The sequence below is a fragment of the Pseudophryne corroboree genome, chromosome 6 (assembly GCF_028390025.1).
Source record: "Pseudophryne corroboree isolate aPseCor3 chromosome 6, aPseCor3.hap2, whole genome shotgun sequence".
Lineage (NCBI taxonomy): Eukaryota > Metazoa > Chordata > Amphibia > Anura > Myobatrachidae > Pseudophryne > Pseudophryne corroboree.
Window position 1 is genome coordinate 548,714,610 of NC_086449.1, and position 23,717 is coordinate 548,738,326.

Below are 23,717 nucleotides of genomic sequence, written 5' to 3' on the forward strand. Positions count from 1 at the left end.
CTGGGGTACAAACGTGGATTTCCCAGCTGTTGCCGTGGCCACCAGGTCTGAAAGACCGACCCCAAATAACTCCTCCCCTTAATAAGGCAATACTTCCAAATGCCGTTTGGAATCCGCATCACCTGACCACTGTCGTGTCCATAACCCTCTACTGGCAGAAATGGACAACGCACTTAGACTTGATGCCAGTCAGCCAATATTCCGCTGTGCATCACGCATATATAGAAATGCATCTTTTAAATGCTCTATAGTCAATAATATACTGTCCCTATCTAGGGTATCAATATTTTCAGTCAGGGAATCCGACCACGCCAACCCAGCACTGCACATCCAGGCTGAGGCGATTGCTGGTCGCAGTATAACACCAGTATGTGTGTACATACATTTTAGGATACCCTCCTGCTTTCTATCAGCAGGATCCTTAAGGGCGGCCATCTCAGGAGAGGGTAGAGCCCTTGTTCTTACAAGCGTGTGAGCGCTTTATCCACCCTAGGGGGTGTTTCCCAACGCACCCTAACCTCTGGCGGGAAAGGATATAATGCCAATAACATTTTAGAAATTATCAGTTGTTATCGGGGGAAACCCACGCATCATCACACACCTCATTTAATTTCTCAGATTCAGGAAAACTACAGGTAGTTTTTCCTCACCGAACATAATACCCCTTTTTGGTGGTACTCGTATTATCAGAAATGTGTAAAACATTTTTCATTGCCTCCATCATGTAACGTGTGGCCCTACTGGAAGTCACATTTGTCTCTTCACCGTCGACACTGGAGTCAGTATCCGTGTCGGCGTCTATATCTGCCATCGGAGGTAACGGGCGCTTTAGAGCCCCTGACGGCCTATGAGACGTCTGGACAGGCACAAGCTGAGTAGCCGGCTGTCTCATGTCCACCACTGTCTTTTATACAGAGCTGACACTGTCACGTAATTCCTTCCAACAGTTCATCCACTCAGGTGTCGACCCCCTAGGGGGTGACATCACTATTACAGGCAATCTGCTCCGTCTCCACATCATTTTTCTCCTCATACATGTCGACACAAACGTACCGACACACAGCACACACACAGGGAATGCTCTGATAGAGGACAGGACCCCACTAGCCCTTTGGGGAGACAGAGGGAGAGTTTGCCAGCACACACCAGAGCGCTATATATATACAGGGATAACCTTATATAAGTGTTTTTCCCCTTATAGCTGCTGTATTGTTTATACTGCGCCTAATTAGTGCCCCCCTCTCTTTTTTAACCCTTTCTGTAGTGTAGTGACTGCAGGGGAGAGCCAGGGAGCTTCCCTCCAACGGAGCTGTGAGGGAAAATGGCGCCAGTGTGCTGAGGAGATAGGCTCCGCCCACTTCTCGGCGGCCTTATTTCCCGTTTTTCTGTGTATTCTGGCAGGGGTTAAATTCATCCATATAGCCCAGGAGCTATATGTGATGCATTTTTTGCCATCCAAGGTGTTTTTATTGCGTCTCAGGGCGCCCCCCCCCCCAGCGCCCTGCACCCTCAGTGACCGGAGTGTGAAGTGTGCTGAGAGCAATGGCGCATAGCTGCAGTGCTGTGCGCTACCTTGTTGAAGACAGGACGTCTTCTGCCGCCGATTTTCCGGACCTCTTCTGTCTTTGTAAGGGGGCCGGCGGCGCGGCTCTGGGACCTATCCATGGCTGGGCCTGTGATCGGTCCCTCTGGAGCTAATGTCCAGTAGCCTAAGAAGCCCAATCCACTCTGCACGCAGGTGAGTTCGCTTCTTCTCCCCTTAGTCCCTCGATGCAGTGAGCCTGTTGCCAGCAGGTCTCACTGAACATAAAAAACCTAAAACTAAACTTTTCACTAAGCAGCTCAGGAGAGCCACCTAGTGTGCACCCTTCTCGTTCGGGCACAAAAATCTAACTGAGGCTTGGAGGGGGGTCGTGGGGGGAGGAGCCAGTGCACACCAGGTAGTTCTAAAGCTTTACTTTTGTGCCCAGTCTCCTGCGGAGCCGCTATTCCCCATGGTCCTTACGGAGTCCCCAGCAACCACTAGGACGTCAGAGAAAAATAAATGTTTCCATTTTCTGATTGTTGAGCGACACTTGGATTTATTTTATTCAGTTTTTTCTAGGGATTGGCAATTCCCTTTTCCAAGTGGCTGCTAACAATCAGTACAAATCACCACTCACCAGAGCGCTCAGCTTCTTTCTTTTTGTTGCAGAGCTGAGAGGGGCCCAACTTCCCTATCAAAGATTCATGTGTAATATACATTTCTCACCATTGTATGGGACATGGGGGCCCTTACAGACTTTTGACTTGGAATATACAATATTCAGGTTTGCCCCCGGAAATGCTCATTGTAATGTGGTATAAAACGAACTGCAGGGCATTATAATATCACAGTTTTTTAGGGGGGTGGTGTGGTCTGCGCTCCCTCTAATTTGGGTTTGTCTGTGTAAAATAAGTTGTATCAGTGCAGCCCAGGTGCCTAAGAGGAATTCCTTTCAAGTTTTCCTCGTTATGGCAATCACAAATACAGAAAAAACAAGGACCTGTGGCGCTACTTGATATTGAGGAAGGCACTAATGTATAGAGTATTTATAATATGTTTATTATGAAAAAGATAGTTCAGACAAACAATAAACAGTGATTAAAACGGGAGAACAGCAGTATTCCTAAACCTGGCACAGAAATACTGCTGTTCTCCCGTTTTAATCACTGTTTATTGTTTGTCTGAACTATCTTTTTCATAATAAACATATTATAAATACTCTATACATTAGTGCCTTCCTCAATATCAAGTAGCGCCACAGGTCCTTGTTTTTTCTGTAATTATAATATCACATAATACATTGTCGAGTCATACTGTTATGACCACCTCCTACGTTTGACGTGGGCAGCGCGTAGCCCATGAAGTACATGACGTGTTGTGTGATGGCTTGGAGGGTATATAAGATGTGCGATAGGCCGTCTGCACACATATCACTCATTGCTGTCAAGGGTAAATGGGGCAAATTATCAGAATTGCAAAAAGGGATGATTATCGGCTTTTGGCCAAGGGTGGCAGAATTTCTGACACAGTGCAGTTCGTGAACTGATCACGCGCTGCTGAGGTAAAGGTGTATCATGACTGGACAAACTGCACCACTGTGACTAGCCAACGTGGAACAGTAGAGCACAACGTGCCATTGATATGAGAGGTGAACGTCAGCTACTAAGGTGCGTGAGGGCCGACTGACACACTACAGTGAAGCAGCTCAACGTCAAACTGTACCCGTGTAAACCTACCAGCAACTTACTGAGTGTCTCCCAGCCCATCTAGCTGCTGTCAGCGCTGCACACAGCGGTTACTCTGGCTATTAGCTAGTGGTGACAATAATGTGACTTGATCGTGTATGAACTGGGGGCACTGAAATGCAGCACAATATGAAGTGTACTGGCAGCCCTACAATGTGACATAATGTGAACTAGGGCAACACTATGGTTCATAAAAAAACTGGGACACTGCTATGGGGCATGACATTAATCATGACACTACTATGGTAAGGAAAATGAACTATGGCACTATTATGGGGCATACAATTAACAACTGCCTCAAAATGTCCAACACGGGGACTCGGTGATTACACAATTCCTAGTAATGGGACGGCACTCAGGTTTTTGTTTATAAGAACATTACTCAAAAAGTATACATACAGTCCAATAACGTTTCTGTGCTGGACGCACCGTCATCAGGATGCAGCACAGAATAATAAACGGCGGTGTTGTATGTCACTTGCCTTTTTGACAAACGTAATTATAAACTAAAACCTGATTGCCATCCCATTGCTTGAAAGTGTGTGTGTGTGTGTGTGTGTGTGTGTGTGTGTGTGTGTGTGTGTGTGTGTGTATATATATATATATATATATATATATATATATATATATATAGTGTGTGACGGAGTCATGATTATCTGATTCGCATCATGAAGCCCGGCCCTGACAACTGGGGGAATTGATCAGGATGCAAGAGTGCGGTTTTCTTATCTGGGAATACAGGAGAACTCCTCGAAATTAAGGAATGTCCCATACATTCTGACAGATTAGGCAAGTAAGCTAGAGAGGCGTAATATACTGCACATCACATTTAAAGTATAGGATAAAACACATCTCGCCAGCTCAGAGCTGGTTAAAGAAATAAATGATCATTTTGAAGGAGGGAAATGGACCTGTACAAATAACATGAACCCGTATCCACTTCTTTACCTCTATTTAATCCAAATCTACATAGTAAAATCTTGTTTTAGAACTACAGATGTGGCCTTCCTCGTCTAGGAGTCACATTACACGGGGCGCATAAAGTCATATGTGGCATGTGTGTATTCTGTGTGTGACTGTTGTGTGTACATCAATTTTCCAACTATTGGGCTGCCTCCTGTCACGCACACAGCTTGAGAGCATCCCTCCCTACCCTCTATCTTAACTATATCAGAGTCTTATTGACCACATGCACTCTCACTCATATGTTTACTGCTTTCCCAGCACACACATGAGAAGTAGAAGCAGAGGGCCATCATAAGTACTCTGATCTTTGTGACGCTCAGGTCCTTCTGACCTTACACACATACTGTAGAATGAAGAAATAAACATTTAGACATGATGAGAATGACTATTGTCAGAGACAAGCAAAGAGAGATAGCTTTTACAGCATTTGTTTCTATGAATTTGTGATGCATACAACAAAATCACAATATGTTGGTGTCTTTCACTATAAGCAGCAGTTATTGTGTGGTACCTTTAACTGTAAGATTATTACAGAGAAAATCTGGTGTTTTAAACATATGTAATCAGTGACACATATTATGTGGTAAGTCTGAAACAAATGACATACGTAGTATGTGGGAAGATATAGATATCTGTTGTTACCATCAAAATGTGTTTTGCAGGCCTCTGAAATACAATGTTGAAGTAGTCATAACTCAGAACTGCAATGTATGACACCTGCTGAATGTGATAAAACAATTGCAATCACTGCTATTGTGAAGGATAAATTTCTACATGACAACTTATTAATGAAATACACCCACGTTCAATCTACTAGACAAAGTAAATTATTTATCAAAACTTACTAGGAGTGCTATATAACAGGATAGTCTATGGATCAATCAGCTAATTTTAGTCTTTCACAATGTATAGACTGATACAAGGATCAGGAACCCTTTTCCTATCAAAATAATACTTACGAATACTTATGAATACTTACCTTAAACAAGTGCATACAGTGAATTGAAGAAACACTTGCATCTAATTGGCTGTGGAGGTCGCCATACAAAATGCAGATAGGGCCCTATCCATAATATTTATAATTGGTGAGGTAAACACTTACCCACTGTCAGGAATCGGCGTTCAGCGGTATCTCACGGTATCTCACTTACCAGCGCGCTGGTGCGCGGGCCTCCGGAGGTCACGCTACCTCTGTGCACCCCTGAATTCCATCTGGTGTGTACCCCACTGTGTTCCCGCCATCTGCACTGCATGGGCGCCGCCATGACACTGGCGGTCAGCTGATTCAGTAATATCCAATCCTACGCTGTGTCTGCACACATGACAATCATCCAATGGCTGCTGACCAGGGTATTATAAAGCCAGAACACCGGCTAAGTATCACTGCCTTGAACAACGCGTTGCATCCAGTGCACAGCATCTCCTGGCTCCAGTCTCCTGTGACTCCCTTGTGTCAACCCTTCCGTGGAACTATAGGTACCAGCCATCCAGTTCAGCTTCAGCTACACTCTGCTCCTACAACCGCTTGCAGTAAGAGACCCTCTCCAGGTGCTACATATCATACGCACCTGTTTGTTACTACTCTGCATCAGCACTGTGATATTCTGCATCCTGCTTAAAGTTCAGCTGTCTCCTGCAAATACCAAACCTGATTCTGTTGTTGTATGCAAGCATTGCCTATTAACTGTGTAGCTCTGTTACAAATTCCTATCGGTTTGCAGGCCGATCACCTGTATTACCAATTGCCTGAACAATCCTGTTTCAAGTCACTATCAGTTTCCAGCAGATCATCGGTATTACCAACTGCCTATACAAAACCTGTTTCAAGATACCGTTGGTTCCCAGGCCGATCATCGATATTGGCAAGTATCTGCGTTAAGCTTTGTTTCAAGTCATCGACTTCCAAGCCGACCATCGTTTATTCCAAGTTGTTATCGGTTTCCAGACCGACCTATAGTATGTGACTTTTTGCTTCCAGAGACTCTACCAGCTTCTCTTGCTGAACTGTATTTGCCATTGCTCCAATTATTTTTATTTATTTATTTTGTGCTTCAATAAACACCATTGCGTACATGCGCAGGAACTTACTACAGCCTCCTTGTTTTTTCCACCGAACCACCAATGACCCACTAGTGCCCCCTCCGGGAACAGACACAGACCTGACACCCACACCCCAATATGTATTGTATATAAATCTTTTTCGGCATACTTAGGATACTATAAGGATTATCTGAGACACAATTTTAAACAAATTATTTTATATGACAAGAGTGCCACAACCAACAAGAGTGCGCACTACCAACCAAAAAACTACCCAAATAACGTGATGAAAAATAGTTTGTTAGTTACTTCTGACATTACTGAATTTCTGTGCTGACTCTCCTTTGTGTTTACCATCTGCTTACATCTAAATGGATATTCTGATAAGGATTCAGAACCCTCTCATTAATTTGCACAGATGGAATCGCAGACAGTAACCACATGAGACTGCATAGGCACAGGTAGGAAATGCATAATTCACAAACTTAGATCATGTTAGCAGGACAGAGATGTGTTACATATTCAGTGCTGCTATAGCACTAATCAAAGCCTGTTTCACATGAATACATCAGAGAAATGGAAAATAAGTGCAGACGTGACTTAATTACATTAAAACAATATAAGATAAATTTAGAAATATGTTGTTCAATTTAATAAGCAGTCTGTCTACAGGGAGAGCCGTAAGGGAATATGGTTTCTAACCTGACTTGGATTCATTTGGGGAGGGCTGTCCTTGACTCCAGGCCCTAGCCCTGGGATTAGTGCAGAGCTGTCTCTATTTACTAACCAGCTGTAAAACACAAGTGTCAGGTCTAAACTTACAGCATTTGCTTTAATAAATGGCTGCATAGTACACAGCACACAAATTCTCAGAGGCTGCTGAAAGGGAATACGGGAATATGAATTTAAAGGCCCATACACACTGATGTGGAAGAACTTTGTCAGCCAATAGTCACACTTTCATGAAGCACAAAAACACAAATGCAAGGTCGACAGAAAAAGTCCCACACTTCTAGTCTAACCTGCTTCCTGCTGTCCTTAGCCTTGCCAGATTCATGCTGTCCCTAGCTCAAACAGATTCATGCTGTCCCTAGCCTAACCTGCTTCCTGCTGTCCCTAGCCTAACCTGCTTCCTGCTGTCCCTAGCCTAATCTGCTTCCTGCTGTCCCTAGCCTAATCTGCTTCCTGCTGTCCCTAGGCTAACCTGCTTCATGCTGTACCTACCCTAACCTGCTTCATGCTGTACCTAGCCTAACCTGCTTCATGCTGTACCTAGACTAACCAGATTCATGCTGTCCCTAGCCTAGCCAGATTCATGCTGTCCCTAGCTTAACCAGATTCATGCTGTCCCTAGCCTAATCTGCTTCATGCTGTGCTTAGCCTAACCTGCTTTCTGATGTCCCCTGCCTTGCCAACTTCTGCTGTCCCTATCCTAACCAGATTCATGCTGTCCCTAGTCTAACCTGCTTGCTGCTATTCCTAGCCTAACCTGCTTCCTGATAACCCTAGCCTAACCCGCTTCCTGCTATGAAAATAACAATTAGATTGAATAGATGTTAGTAGAACAGATAGCTTTGAACTGTGGAGAGAAGTTGCTTGTTGGTATACTGTAGGTGTTGGGATGCTCCCATGTATACACGAACACACACACACACACACACACACACACACACACACACAAGAAGGCTACAGATTGCAAGCTTTTGTGAAGGACTCTGGAGTAAAGGATTATTATTATTATTATTATTAATATTATTAAATTTTATTTATATGGTGCCACAAGTGTTTCACAGCGCCGTACATACAATATAGCACACATCAGAACAGTACAGGGTACACAGAACTTAACATTACAGAAACAGAAAAACTAAAACAGAGAACAGGTGATAATTAGCACCACAGTTCTCAGTACACACTACAGCTGAGATGTAAGGAAGCAAAAGAGTACTCAGCATTCTACTAGGGATAGTATAAATGTTCACAAGTCTCTCAACAGCTGTAATACCTCGGCTGTGTGGAATGTTAGTGTACAAACTTACAACGTCAGCTGTACACAACCATGTCTCTGAAGTAATAGGGTCAAGATTACGCAGTTTACACAAAAAAGTTGACGTGTCCTTCAAATATGTCTGCTCATTCTGAATCACTGGTTGCAGGTAATGGTCTAAGTATCTTGCTATTATTAGAGGAATAAGCATTGTGCATTCTCCTCTTAACCATTGAGAAATACTTCCTTTTTTCACTATATGCTTACTATATAGTTTTTCTTAAAGGTGATCATAAATTATTCACATACATTTTTAATGAATTATTAAAAGTTAAATTTTAACCAATAAAAATGAAATTTAACAAATGAGTGCCCCCACAAAGAGGTAAACTTCTTTATCCCAAGCCTCTTTCCTTGGGATATATTTTTTCTGTGATTAATCTGTCATAATTTTCCTCTGGGGAGCACCGCTAACAGTGTTACTTCTTAAAAAAGGATTGTTCCTATTTAGTTAATTCCTTATAGTTGGTTCTTATATATATTTTGAAACTGTATTATACACTTTTTTCGGCAGTGCAGGACGAATACTCCTTTCTTAAGTATCTTGCTACCTGGTAAAATATGGAATTACGAGCAGAAACAATTGGATGTCCCGGAGGCTTTGTCCGGTTTTTGTGCAGTTTGGGCAGGGTATATAGCACAGGGATTGTTGGTTCAGGTATCCTTAATGCCTCCATAGTTGAGGCATCAATGATTCCCTCATCAACTGCATACCTCAAACAGTCATTCAGTTCATGTTTATATAAATCAGTAGGATCTCTGTCCAATTTCTGATAAACATTTTCTTGATGTACTTGTGAGTCGAGATGGTGAGGTGTAAAGTACCTCTCTTTACATTAAGCCTACTGACTGTAACAATTTATTATTAGCTTCAAGCCATCATCCTGCTCCGCTTAAAAAGGGTCTACCGTACTCTCAGTTCTTGAGAGTACATCGCATCTGTAGTAATTTTGATGATGAATGTAAATTATTATGACCACTAAGTTCCTAGAAAGGGGATATTCCAACAATGCACTGACCAGTGCTAGGAAAAAGGCGCTCGCAGCGCCGAAGGTTAAAGAACCAGACATTTCTAGTCAGAGCCGCATAACAAAAACTATGATTTATGTGAATCAGTATACAACTGCCAGTACAGGTTGAGTATCCCATATCCAAATATTTCGAAATACGGAATATTCCGAAATACGGACTTTTTTGAGTAAGAGTGAGAAAGTGAAACCTTTGTTTTTTGATGGCTCAATGTACACAAACTTTGTTTAATAAACAACGTTATTAAAAATATTATATTAAATGACCTTCAGGCTGTGTGTATAAGGTGTATATGAAACATAAATGAATTGTGTGAATGTACACACACTTTGTTTAATGCACAAAGTTATAAAAAATATTGGCTAAAATTACCTTCAGGCTGTGTGTATAAGGTGTATATGTAACATAAATGCATCCTGTGCTTAGCTTTAGGTCCCATCACCATGATATCTCATTATGGTATGCAATTATTCCAAAATACGGAAAAATCCGATATCCAAAATACCTCTGGTCCCAAGCATTTTGGATAAGGGATACTCAACCTGTACTAGATAAATGTCAAAGTCTAAGGGTATTTGGCCTATTGTTCAAACTGACCCTGACCTACCATCTTTATCCAAGAAACGGATAATGCCTTGTTATAAACGAGGACGTAGTATTCGTGACATGATTGTGCACAGTGACATTTCTGATTTTGACTCCCAGGCACCCCAACATTTTCTTACCAAAAAATCTGGTAATTATAAATGTTTAGGGTGTACCACTTGCACATACCTAGAAACAGGAGACACTATAGTACATCCGCACTCTGGCAAACGAATCATACTGCAACATTGTTTCACATGTACCTCACGCTATGTTGTGTATTGTATCATTTGCCCCTGTGGATTATACTACATAGGGAAGACCACATGCATGTTTAAAGTACGCATGGCCCAACACAGGAGCGCTATTAAATCTGCGCTTGAAGGCAAATCATCCGAACAACCTGTTTCTAAACATTTTAAGTTACGAGGACACACTTTGTCTTCATTAAAATACAAAATTATAGACATGGTCCCGGAAAGCAGGAGACGTGGTGACAGATCTATGTGAGAAAGATGCTTTGAACAAACTGCCGTGCGCCACAGAAGCAGCCTTCTGGTCTCAAACTGGAGAAAACAAGAGTGTCGACCAGGCACTCTATGTAGATACCGTCACAAAAGTTCCCAATTGAGTCCATGGGCGCTCATACAAAAAAAGAAAAGAAAAGAACAAACATAGTGTACTTTATTTTTCACATATAATCCAATGAAGTGTATATAAGTAATTACTCGTACCCCACGGATTGGTCTACCGTTTTACAGGTAGACAAACACACTTTTCATAGGAGCTGGATATCACCAGTCTGGACTCTCTTCTATCAGGGTCTCCTTACGGATTATATCAATAGAAATGGTCTACCACATGAGCAGACAAAACAGCATAGGTTAGATGTCAAATACAGGTGTCCCTGGAACCAGCTGTCCAGATCACATGGAAAGGTTTCCACACCGTCTCCCCACCTACAGTCCTCCTGCCGAAGCATTTCAACACGTATTGTGTCTTTATCAAGGCATATTGGAGGATTAAAATGACCAAGTATTTATACCCCACTTAGACCCACCCATTAAACATCCTATTACCAGACATGGATCATCTAAAACTAAAATTCCTATTGCATCTACAATTTATTCCCCATAATCCATTTCTTGCTTTCTTATGTATCACACATCTCCCGCTCCGGCCGGCAGTCACATGACCGGAAGTTCGGCTTTGTTGCCCGGAAGTCGTCATCCCAGAGTGCCGCAATGTCATTTCCGGGAGTGATCCTCCGTGCATCAGACACCAATGTCCGCCCACTGCACGCGGATGTCATAGTGCTGTGGCTTCACTTAGCCTCCCGGAAGTGTCCCGTCCTTCTCTTATTGTCAATCCGCTCCTCCACAACACAGTCAATGGAAGCATCGTAACAGTCCTTGATTCAAATACATATATCTCCACAGTAGTGTCCCATGTGCAAATAGAAATTTTCCTCAAAGATAGAGAATAAGAGCTTAAGTCAAAGATAATATTATATAGACACTCATAAAATATCATTATCATGAAAAAAATTAAAAAAATTCTAAAAAACAAAAAATTTTTAGAAACAAATTTTTCATACACATGTTTAAAACGATAAATAATTTAAAATAAGGAGATAATTAACTAATTTAAAAACCATTTTTATTCAAAATCCTTGTTCAATCCTTTAGGAGCAAGAGTCTTACAATTAAAAATCATAGTTATCTCATTCCGTGCCAGTTTAGATGCTAAATCATTCCCCCTAATATCACCAGTAACATGTTTCAGGCCATAAATTTTTTTTATCTGAGATGCATCACACCCATGAGATTCTCTAAAGTGTGCCGAGAGAACATGTGTCTCCATGCCCTTCCCAATATTTCTCAAATGCTCTCCCAGCCTAACTTTTAGGGGTCTACTTGTACGTCCTATATAAAATTTATTACAGGTGCATTCGATACAATACACTATGTTGGACGTGTGACACGTGATGAACTCTGATATTTTAATTTTCTTATTATTAATTTCTACCTCTGTCTTTTTCATCCCAAAAGTATTCTTTACTTTTTTACAGCCCATACATGACCCACATCTGTAAAAGCCTGTATTCAAAGTTCTCAAGGCTTTAGGTGAAGTGGGGCATAGACTCTGCACTAATTTGGTTTTAAGGTTCGCAGCCCGTCTGAAAAAACAGATGGGCTTTTCAGGTAGATCTCCTCCTATTATTGGATCTTTTTTTAGGACTCGCCAATGCTTCTTAAAAATCTGTTGTACCTTATTATGTTGTGACGAAAAATTAGTAGTAAATGCACATTTGAACTTCTCCTTTTTATTGTTCTTGACCAATGGTTTACCTAAAATTGTTGTTCTATCAAGATCGGAGGCTTCCTGAAGTGCAAAACTAGTTTTCTCTTTATCATATCCGCTTTTATTAAAACATTGACTCATTTCCCCTGCCTGTTCTAGGAAAACTTCCTTATCGGAGCAGTTCTTCCTCAATCTTCTGAACTGCCCTGAAGGTATGGAATCTAGCCATCGATCATGATGACAACTATCCCTATTGATAAAAGATCTAGAATCAGTGGGCTTAATAAAATTCTTTGTCTTTAAAACTCCCTCTTCCACATAAATGGTTAAGTCTAAGAAATTAACATGTGTATGACTTATTTCAAAGGTAAGAACAATACTTTTATCATTGTTATTTAAAAAAGTGCAAAAGAGGTCTAACTGATCTTTATCAACCTTCCAAATAAAAAATATCATTGATATATCTTCGCCAGGACACTAAGTTCGCCCCAAAGGTGTTGTTGGTCCAAATGGAGGTATCTTCCCATTCCCCCATAAAAATATTAGCATAACTGGGGGCGAACCTAGTGCCCATGGCGGTACCCCTCTTTTGTATATAAAATTCCTCTTTAAAAATAAAATAGTTGTTCATAAGAATAAAATTGATTCCATCCATAATAAAATTAATCATACTAGGGTCTATAGTGGACTGTTTCAATTTATTACTCACCGCCTCCACCCCTTGTTTGTGTTCAATAATAGTGTATAACGAACTCACGTCCGACGTCACTAAATAAAAATCCTCTTTCCACTCTATCATCGGTAAAAGATTAAGGACATCACCTGTATCTTTCAAATAAGATTTGTTGGTTAAAACCAATGGTTGGAGATAAGAATCAATAAATAAGGACAAGTTGGCGGTGAGAGAGTCCACCCCAGAAACTATTGGGCGTCCGGGTGGATTAGTGGCATTTTTATGTACCTTGGGCAGGATATAAATAGTGGGTATAATAGGACAATCAATTAATAAAAACTTCAACGCCATATCCGTGATTGTGCCCTTTTTTCTATAACTCTCTACCAAGGTTTGTAATTGTGAACCAAATTTCTTGGTTGGATCCCCTCTGATCTTTTTGTAGGTACCTATATCATTTAATTGTCAGGTCACATCCGCCTCATAGTTATTCCTGTCCATAAGCACTACGGCCCCACCCTTATCGGCTGGCTTGATAATTAACTCCTTCTTCTTAGACAGGGTTTCAAGAACCCGTCTTTCCTTAAAGGTCAGATTATATTTTACCTTATGGGAATCTAATTTCTCTAGATCTTCCAGGACCAAAGCACTGAAAGATTCCAAGAAACACCCCTTCAAATGAGAAGGAAAAAAGGTGGATCTCGGTTTGAAAGGCAAAATTTCTGAAACTTCATCCACTATATTTTCATTGGATTTCAACTTACATTTTTTTTTTAAAGTCAACTTTCTTATGAATTTCTGAATATCTATAAAATTATTGAATTGATCAATTTTAGTGGAGGGAGAGAATTTGAGTCCCTTCTCCAGGAGTGTACGTTCCTCCTTTAACAGAAGATGCGAACTCAAATTAAAGAAAAAAAATTAGAGGTGTTTCTTAATTTATATTATATACAAATAATAACAGTATTACTGAGGATATTGCTTCATATATATTAGTGGAAAACCCCTCCATACCGGTGCTATATGCACTGCCAAAGGTGCATAAGAGTTTAAGTAAACCCCCGGGCCGCCCCATTGTAGCCGGGGTGAATTCGGTAACTGCAAATCTCTCTTGTTATTTGGACCATCAACTTCAACCACTAGTAGTGACAACGAGATCCTACTTAAAGGACACTATATCCATCGTTAACAAACTAGCTATGATCGAATGGGAACCAGGATATTTGTTGGTTACAGCGGATGTTGCAGCACTGTACACCAATATCTGTCATGCTGATGGCTTAGAAGGTGTTAAATTCTACTTAGAAAAGAGTGAACATAGCACCACATACAAACAATTCATATTGGAGGGTATATCCATGATCTTAACCAATAATTATTTTTGGTATGGTGGTGACTTTTATTTGCAGTGTACAGGCACTGCGATGGGTACCAGGCTGGCACCAAGCTATGCCAATCTGTTCATGGCCCACTGGGAGGAGTCGGCGGTGTGGACGGATTGGCGGGCGGCTGCCGGCCTGGTACTTTATAATCGTTATATAGATGACGTTATTTTTATTTGGAGAGGAGGTAGAGCCTCTCTTGACCTTTTTTGTGAAGGGTTAAATAATAATGATCGCAATATAAAATTAGCCTTCACAATTAGTGACACCACCGTAAACTTTTTAGATTTAACCATTTATGTGGAGAACAACCATATCTATACCAAAAATTATAGCAAACCCACCGACTGTAATTCTTATATTGATATGAGCAGTAATCATCATAGTAATTGGTTGTCTAGTATTCCTAACAGCCAATTCCAAAGACTACGTCGGAACTGGCAGTACGGATGGTGTAATGGTTAGCATTACTGCCTCACAGCACTGAGGTCATGGGTTCGATTCCCACCATGGCCCAACTGTGTGGAGTTTGTATATTCTCCCCGTACTTGCGTGGGTTTCCTCCGGGTACTCCGGTTTCCTCCCACAATCCAAAAATATACTGGTAGGTTAATTGGATCCCAACAAAATTAACCCTAGCATGAATGTGTGTGCGTGTACATGTGGTAGGGAATATAGATTGTAAGCTCCACTGGGGCAGGGACTGATGTGAATGGCCAAATATTCTCTGGAAAGTGCTGCGGAATATGTGTGCGCTATATAAATAACTGGTAATAAATAATAAAAATAATAACTGTACAGATGTTAATGTTTTTGACCAACAGGCTGTCGGAATGAAACATCATTTTGTCAGCAAAGGATATAAAGAAATGGCTCTGGATAAGACCATCAGTAGATGTAGAGATTTGGATAGGGACACCATCTTAAAGAATACAAGAAGGGATATACCAGATAAGAAATATGGAGTACCCTTTATATCCAAATACACTAATCATCATAGAGAGATGGAGAGTATTATAAAAAGACACTGGGGAATACTTCAGGCGGACTCCGGTCTAAAGGAGTACATCGCTGAAACCCCTCGTTTTATATATAGAAGAGCGGACAATCTTAAAGATATTTTAGTGAATAGCGCTATAGAAACCCCTAAGCCCAGTATGCCAATTATAACTAAGGGTTTTCATAGATGTGGGGAATGTGCAATGTGCAAAGCCTGCAAAACAGAAAGAAAGATTGTAGAAGTAACATCAAGCAGTAATAACAAGAGAGAGAGGATTGACACCTTTATTACATGTAATAGCAAATATGTAATTTATTTGTTAGAATGTCAGTGCAACAAGCAATACATCGGCCGAACGACACGCCCACTAAAAGATAGGCTGACAGAACATGTCAGGAATATCAGACGGGGCTATGAAAACCACAATGTGTCAATGCATTTTAAGACCGCACATAATTGCGACCCAAAATATATCAAAATGTTTGCAGGGATAAAAATTGCAAGATGCAACTGGAGGACTAGTGATAGATCTGTCAGACTTGCAAAGTTGGAAATGCAAACGATTTTTGAGATGAGAACCTTGTTACCTGATGGCCTTAATAAAGACTTTGAGACCAAATGGTTTTTATAATGACCATCACTAATAATTGTCTCCTTTTTCCTTTTCTCTTCCCCTATGCATATGGAGCCCATCCATGGAGGAATAGTATGAATGGGAATGAAATGCTAGCATAGTTTTTATTGTATGTTTTTTTAGTATTTATTGTTAATTAAACATATGCTTTTTACTATTTATTTACTATTGTGCAAATTACCATGTATATTGTATTTGCTGAATATGTACACGAATGTCAATGTAATAGTGAAACATATAATGGTCTGAATGGGTGTGTGATTGAATTTAAAACTATCCGCCTACAATGACCTCATTGAGAATGATCCAATCAGAACCCAATTAAGAGCATATAAGGAAGATCCGGATCTACTACAGTGTATCTTGAGAAAGGGGGCGGACCCCCGAAACCGGTTGATGCTGTAGTGACGTGGGAGCTGATCCAGGAGAGAGCCGCAACTTACCCGCACGCCTGAGGCTGTTTGCCGTTACAGCGGACTGAGATATTCCGGACATCTCAGTGGTGAAGCACAGCCTCTGTCTGGGAGCGGGTATGCGTTCCGTGTTCTCCTTCTTTTTTAAAGAAAAATTTGTTACATCTTTTTGAATAAATTCCCTAAGGGGTACTTCTTTTTATCCATTTGTGATTGGTCTGTTGGAGTCCTGAATCCTGATGACACCAGATGGGATTAAGGAATACAAAGATACCTTTCAGTGAACGGTATTGGTTTTTTTAAAGTGAGTGTCAGTTTCACAGTGAGCACAGCAAAAAACAGGGATTCTGTTTAAACCGATCTCACTACTGACAATCAGCTGGATATCAAGTTTGCATAACGATTACCAACTGCTCTAATTAATGCTCTCTATATCATATGCTTTTTCACTAATTATCCACTAAGCTATTTATTAGAGCTTGTATTACTGCCCATTTTTATGTACAAAGGATAGAAGTTTGCATAACGATTACCAACTGCTCTAATTAATGCTCTCTATATCATATGCTTTTTCACTAATTATCCACTAAGCTATTTGTTAGAGCTTGGATTACTGCCCATTTTTATGTACAAAGGATAGAATAATCCTTTTTGTGTTTTATATATAGACACTATCCGGATTTTAAGGGTTTTTCAGCGCTGTACACTCCTCTCCAAATCTCTTTTTTGTGCAGTGTTAACTACAGGTGTTGGTGTATACCTGGGATTGGAGTTGAGCAGCTGATTACCAGCGCTGTGAGGGGGAATAATTTCTGTTTTCATCCTGTGCTATATACCCTGCCCAAACTGCACAAAAACCGGACAAAGCCTTCGGGACGTCCAATTGTTTCTGCTCGTAATTCCATATTTTACCAGGTAGCAAGATACTTAGACCATTACCTCAACCAGTGATTCAGAATGAGCAGACATATTTGAAGGACACGTCAACTTTTTTGTGTAAACTGCGTAATCTTGACCCTATTACTTCAGAGACATGGTTGTGTACAGCTGACGTTGTACGTTTATACACTAACATTCCACACAGCCGAGGTATTACAGCTGTTGAGAGCTTGATTAGCAACAATACACTGTACAATGGTCCAGATAAATCTCTATTTGTGAAATTACTACAATTGTTTCTCACACGTAACTACTTCCTATTCAACAAGGAATATTACTTACAAACTATTGGCTGTGCCATGGGGTCTCCGGTCGCACCGGCCTATGCCAATGCCTTTATGTTCAAAGTTGAACATGATCTGTTCTTTGGTAAACCTGAATATGCAAGCTAAATCATTTTCTACACCAGGTACATAGATTACGTGTTCCTCCTTTGGCGAGGCACGAGGTGTGAGTTTTTGAGCATGATGGCTGACATTAATACCCAAGATAACAATATCAAATTTACTTTTGATATTCAGGAGAAAGATATACATTTTCTTGATGTACTTGTGAGTCGAGATGGTGAGGTGTTAAGTACCTCTCTTTACAATAAGCCTACTGACTGTAACAATTTATTATTAGCTTCAAGCCATCATCCTGCTCCGCTTAAAAAGGGTCTACCGTAATCTCAGTTCTTGAGAGTACATCGCATCTGTAGTAATTTTGATGATGAATGTAAACAGCTTGATATTATGACCACTAAGTTCCTAGAAACTGGATATTCCAACAATGCACTGACCAGTGCTAGGAAAAAGGCGCTCACAGCGCCGAAGGTTAAAGAACTAGACATTTCTAGTCAGAGCCGCATAACCAATACTATGATTTATGTGAATCAGTATACAACTGCCAGTACTAGATTAATGTCAAAGGCGAAAGGTATTTGGCCTATTGTTCAAACTGAACCTGACCTACCATCTTTATCCAAGAAACGGATAATGCCTTGTTATAAACATGGACGGAGTATTCGTGACATGATTGTGCACAGTGACATTTCTGATTTTGACTCCCAGGCACCCCAACATTTTCTTACCAAAAAATCTGGTAATTATAAATGTTTAGGGTGTACCACTTGCACATACCTAGAAACAGGAGACACTATAGTACATCCGCACTCTGGCAAACGAATCAAACTGCAACATTGTTTCACATGTACCTCACCATATGTGGTGTATTGTATCATTTGCCCCTGTGGATTATACTACATAGGGAAGACCACATGCATGTTTAAAGTACGCATGGCCCAACACAGGAGCGCTATTAAATCCGCGCTTGAAGGCAAACCATCCGAACAACCTGTTTCTAAACATTTTAAGTTACGAGGACACACTTTGTCTTCATTAAAATGCAAAATGATAGACATGGTCCCGGAAAGCTTGAGACGTGGTGACAGATCTAGGCTCCTGCTACAAAGGGAAGCACAGTGGATTGACAGGCTCAACACTAACACCTAAGGGGTTAAATGAAACACTTTCTTACAGCAGTTTTCTGTGATGTTTTTCTTCATCTCTACATGTTGTTTTCATTAATTGATCTAATTGATCCCCCCTGGTTAACCATTTAAGTCAATTGTGATGTGGTGTTGTATAATCACCCCGATTGCTATACTCATATATAATCTTTGATATAACTTGTTGCATTTTATCCTGTGGATGATCATTGTATTTACAAAGTATCGTTTGAATATTAAACGTCATTCATTCATTTCCATGTCTGTAGTGTGGTGAAGGGTTAACACTCTCTTGTTACGTAATTAGTCCATGCTGCATGACATCAGCGGAAGTCTAACTCTGGGGCTTCCTGGACTGCACTGCACCTGGTGATTTCATTTGTTATATAGGTAAGACTTGTTCTGTTGTATGTATAAATATGCCTGACGAAGGTTTGTGATTAAAACCGAAACGTTGCACATCAAAATCGGGAGACTGGACCCGTTTATTTGAATTAAGTCCTTGAGTGCCGCTTCATTGTGCTTATATCTTCAACCTGCAAAGTTGATTTAGAGGGCATCGGGCAAGCTGACTGTGATGTTTATTTCATGAGTGCCGAATACAAATACTATTTATATATATATATATATATATATATATATATATATATATAGAGAGAGATGGGGATGGGGGCACCAGCGACCGACGGTGTCAGAGATATATATTTAAAGATATTTAAAAAGAAGTGGCTGGATACAGTTTTAAGATTAAAAATTAAAATTACATTTATTTATAATAAGAATTGGGATATCAGACAATAAAAATGTAGGGTAAAAATGACATAAAAAGAGAACTGAGAAGGATAAAATAAGAAAAAAAATGCATAAAACATAAAACATAAAAATAAAATATAAAATACCGAGTATCAAGGTCTAATATAATAAAAGAATGGTGCTTATCTTTTAAAAAAATGGAGGGTCAGTTAGAGGTACTCCCAACGCGTTTCGTCCGTTCAGACTTCTTCAAGGGGTTAGGTACTAATGAACAAGTGATCAAAGGACCTATTTATAGCTAGTGCAAGTGTTAATTGATGCGTGTGACATCACTTCCTGTTAAAAACGTCCGTTTTGTTTAGGCACACAAATCTAGATTTAAATACATTAGATGGAATGGGCTTATGATTTGGAGTCCACAGATTATGGTTCAGGTGAAAAACGAGTCCTACAAATGGGGTTACTGGCGTGTTAAAGTGTCCGTGACGCGTTACGCGTCACTTCCGCCCCGTTTCCGGTATCCGTCTCATCAATGTGCGCATGCGCGACATGCCGCACTTCCGGTTTCGGTGTCTGGCTGTGTCACACTTCCGTCCGCGCAAACTGCTGGCAAACGTCACGCTTCCTGTCAGGGCGGGTGCAGTCGGCTCACTTTGTTCTTAATGGTTATGTGGAAGCTGTCAATCAAGCGGCGGCCATCTTAATGGAGTTTCTAAGTTTACAGACGCATTTTTACATAATACCAGCGATGTCTCCATGGAAACGGATACCACATATAAAAATAAAAACATATGTTAGAACACCATATTGATACAGGTTAAAATAAAATTGCGCTACAAATTTTTATATATTAGATATAAATGGTATTTTATCTCTCAATAGTTTAAGCAGGATTATTATATGCTCGGTATCAACACATACATTAGGAGTTATTTATGGTTATTGTAGTTCTTATGGTTATTACTGTTCTCACTATAAATTATCAGTGCAGTGGATATAAAAAATAAGATTATAAGTGCCTATTAAAATATTCCATTTTGTTTTAATTTAATTTGGTGGTCCATTCACAGTGAGGTGCATAGGAATACTGAGGTGTGTGTATATATACACACAATATCCATGTGTACACTAGCAACACATTGAAGAAAGGAATATTCAACCTATCAACACACGATTTAACTGACTCAGAACAATCCCTGCTCAGCAAAGGATTGTCATTTGCACCTACGGAAGGATTAAATAAATTTGAAACCTTCATTGACCTTAACAAATTTGTGCGCAAACTTACACTAAAAAGACATTTCCTAAGGAAAGAGAATGCCGCCATATCTAATTACGAAGCAAGGTCGAAATCCGGACTAAAACCTAAAAGTAAATACTATCCGGTGGAATCAAGAGGAAGTAACATCAGTATCTTCTACGACTTGGTGAAAAAAGACCTATGCGAGACAGAGCCCACACCTATTACGAAGAAAAATCTCCACAACAGAGAAATAGAAGCGATGAAAAATCTTCAAAAGAACAAGCACATTGTTATAAAACCGGCTGACAAAGGGGGGGGGTTGGTTGTAATGGACAGAGATAAGTATGTCCAAGAAGCACAGAGACTCCTAGGAGATAACCACTCCTATACGATATTACCAGGTGACCCGAAGGATGCTTTTATAGAAGAACTCCGATCACTACTTGTAAAGGGTCTGAGAAATGGTATCATCACCAAGGATGAATTTTCATTTTTAATGCAATCTAACCCCGTTACCCCCATATTTTATTTCTTACCGAAAATACATAAATGCCTAACCAACCCACCAGGGAGACCTATTGTTGCAGGGATAGACTCCCTAACTTCAAACTTGTCTAAATATGTGGATGTTTTTTTAAATCCATACGTTAAGGAACTACCTTCTTTTCTACAAGATACAACTACAGTATTGAATGAGGTCAACAAGATTGTATGGAAAGACTCTTATCTGTGGATAACTATTGATGTTCAGTCATTATACACCTGCATTGAACATCTAAAAGGCATTGAAGCAAGTCGGGAATATTTGAATAAAGACCTCTCTCTCACAGAAACTCATAGGAATTTTATCTGCGAATTAATTTTATTCATTTTAAGCCGGAATTATTTTAAATTTTTAGATAAATTTTACTTGCAAAGGTGTGGCACCGCAATGGGCACGATTTTCGCACCAAGCTTCGCTAATTTATTTATGGGACAGTGGGAAGAGAAATACATGTACACTGCGCAACAGTTTAAGGATTCCGTCGTACTGTATAAAAGATACATCGACGACATCCTAATAATTTGGGACGGAACCTCTGAGTCATTCATGGACTTTTTTAAGATCTTACAAATCAACGATTTTAATCTTTCTTTTACCTGTAATATTAACAAAAACTCTATTGAATTTTTGGACCTGGTTTTAAAAGGCGAAGAAGGGACGATCACCACCAAGAACTACATCAAAGAGGTTGACATGAATAGCTATCTTCACTATAAGAGCAACCACGCAAAGAAATGGAGAAATAATATCCCATACTCGCAATTCCACAGAATCCGGAGAAATTGCAATAAAACGGATGACTGTGAAGAACAACTAGCACTTTACAGGAAAAGATTCGAAGAAAAGAGATACCCCAAAGCAATATTAGATGAGGCTATTGTGAAGACCAGAAACCTCGAAAGGGACAACCTTCTTACATACAAGGAGAAAAATGACAAACACGAGTCAGTCTCATTTATAACTACATATAACGGTCACGAGAACAATATCAGAAATTCATTAAGATCCCATTGGGACATTTTACTAATGGATCCCATCCTTAAGAAAATCCTCCCCCCCCACCCAGAGCTTATCTTTCGAAAATCAAAGAACCTGAAAGACATTCTCGCTCCTAGTCTGCTACGGGAACTACCCCCAGAAACCAATCATCAATCTCTTCCAAAATGTATTGGTGCATATAAATGCGGACACTGCAACGTGTGTAAATTTTTAAATCCCAATAGAAGAACCTTCAGTGACACAGAAAACTCCCAGGAGTTCAAAATTAAGGAGTTCATGAACTGTAACAGTACATCAGTTATATACTTATTGGAATGCACTTGCCATAAAAAATATGTGGGAAAAACTAAAAGGACATTAAAAATCAGGATGCAGGAACATATAAGGAGTATTAAGAATAAACTGGAGACACATCTGCTATACAGACATTTTAAATCTGAACACAACTCCAATCCAGAGGAACTTTCCTTCAAGGCCATAGAACACGTCGGGAGCGGCGAAAGAGGTGGCGACCTAGCAAAGAAACTGTCCCAGAGGGAAATGTATTGGATCTTCCAATTGAAAACCACACATCCCATGGGTTTTAACGAAGGATACGAAATAGCACCGTTCCTATGAAAGAAGCTCCCGTGATCCTACGCCTGGTTCTTAAGCTCTCGTTCCAACCTTTTACACTCTTTTAGCACCTTATTTGTATAGCACTATAAGCACTTTAATTGTAAACACTATGTACTGTGTAGCATGTCAATGTTTCTAATAAAAAACGAATTACTGTTTATCTGAGTCACTTCACCACAAGATACAGTCATACCACACTGGTATACGCCCAATCTCGACCGATCTTGGAAGCTAAGCAGTGTAGGGCCCAACCAGTACCAAATGGGGAACCATCTGCGAAGATTGGGTACTGTATACGGTGGGCCATGGTGAACCACTAACAGTTGCCTGAATATTGACTCACTAATGGTCCAGTAGTTCACAATCCACCTATGGACAATTTTCTAATAACAACCACATTCTGTCTTAAACACGGGCACGATTAAAAATTCACAACACGTATAGCTAAATATGGCTAATAACTCACATACACACATCTGTGTGTACACATGGATATTGTGTGTATATATACACACACCTCAGTATTCCTATGCACCTCACTGTGAATGGACCACCAAATTAAATTAAAACAAAATGGAATATTTTAATAGGCACTTATAATCTTATTTTTTATATCCACTGCACTGATAATTTATAGTGAGAACAGTAATAACCATAAGAACTACAATAACCATAAATAACTCCTAATGTATGTGTTGATACCGAGCATATAATAATCCTGCTTAAACTATTGAGAGATAAAATACCATTTATATCTAATATATAAAAATTTGTAGCGCAATTTTATTT

The 23,717-nt window shown here is 40.0% G+C and overlaps 1 protein-coding gene and 1 pseudogene across 3 annotated transcripts in view; one reads left to right on the plus strand and one right to left on the minus strand.

Moving 5' to 3' along the window:
• The window catches only part of TMTC2 (transmembrane O-mannosyltransferase targeting cadherins 2), a 447,032-nt gene that overhangs the window by 176,176 nt on the left and 247,139 nt on the right, over positions 1-23,717 (minus strand). The gene's annotated exons all lie outside the window — the stretch shown is intronic.
• LOC134937553 (5S ribosomal RNA) lies at positions 23,108-23,226 on the plus strand (annotated as a pseudogene).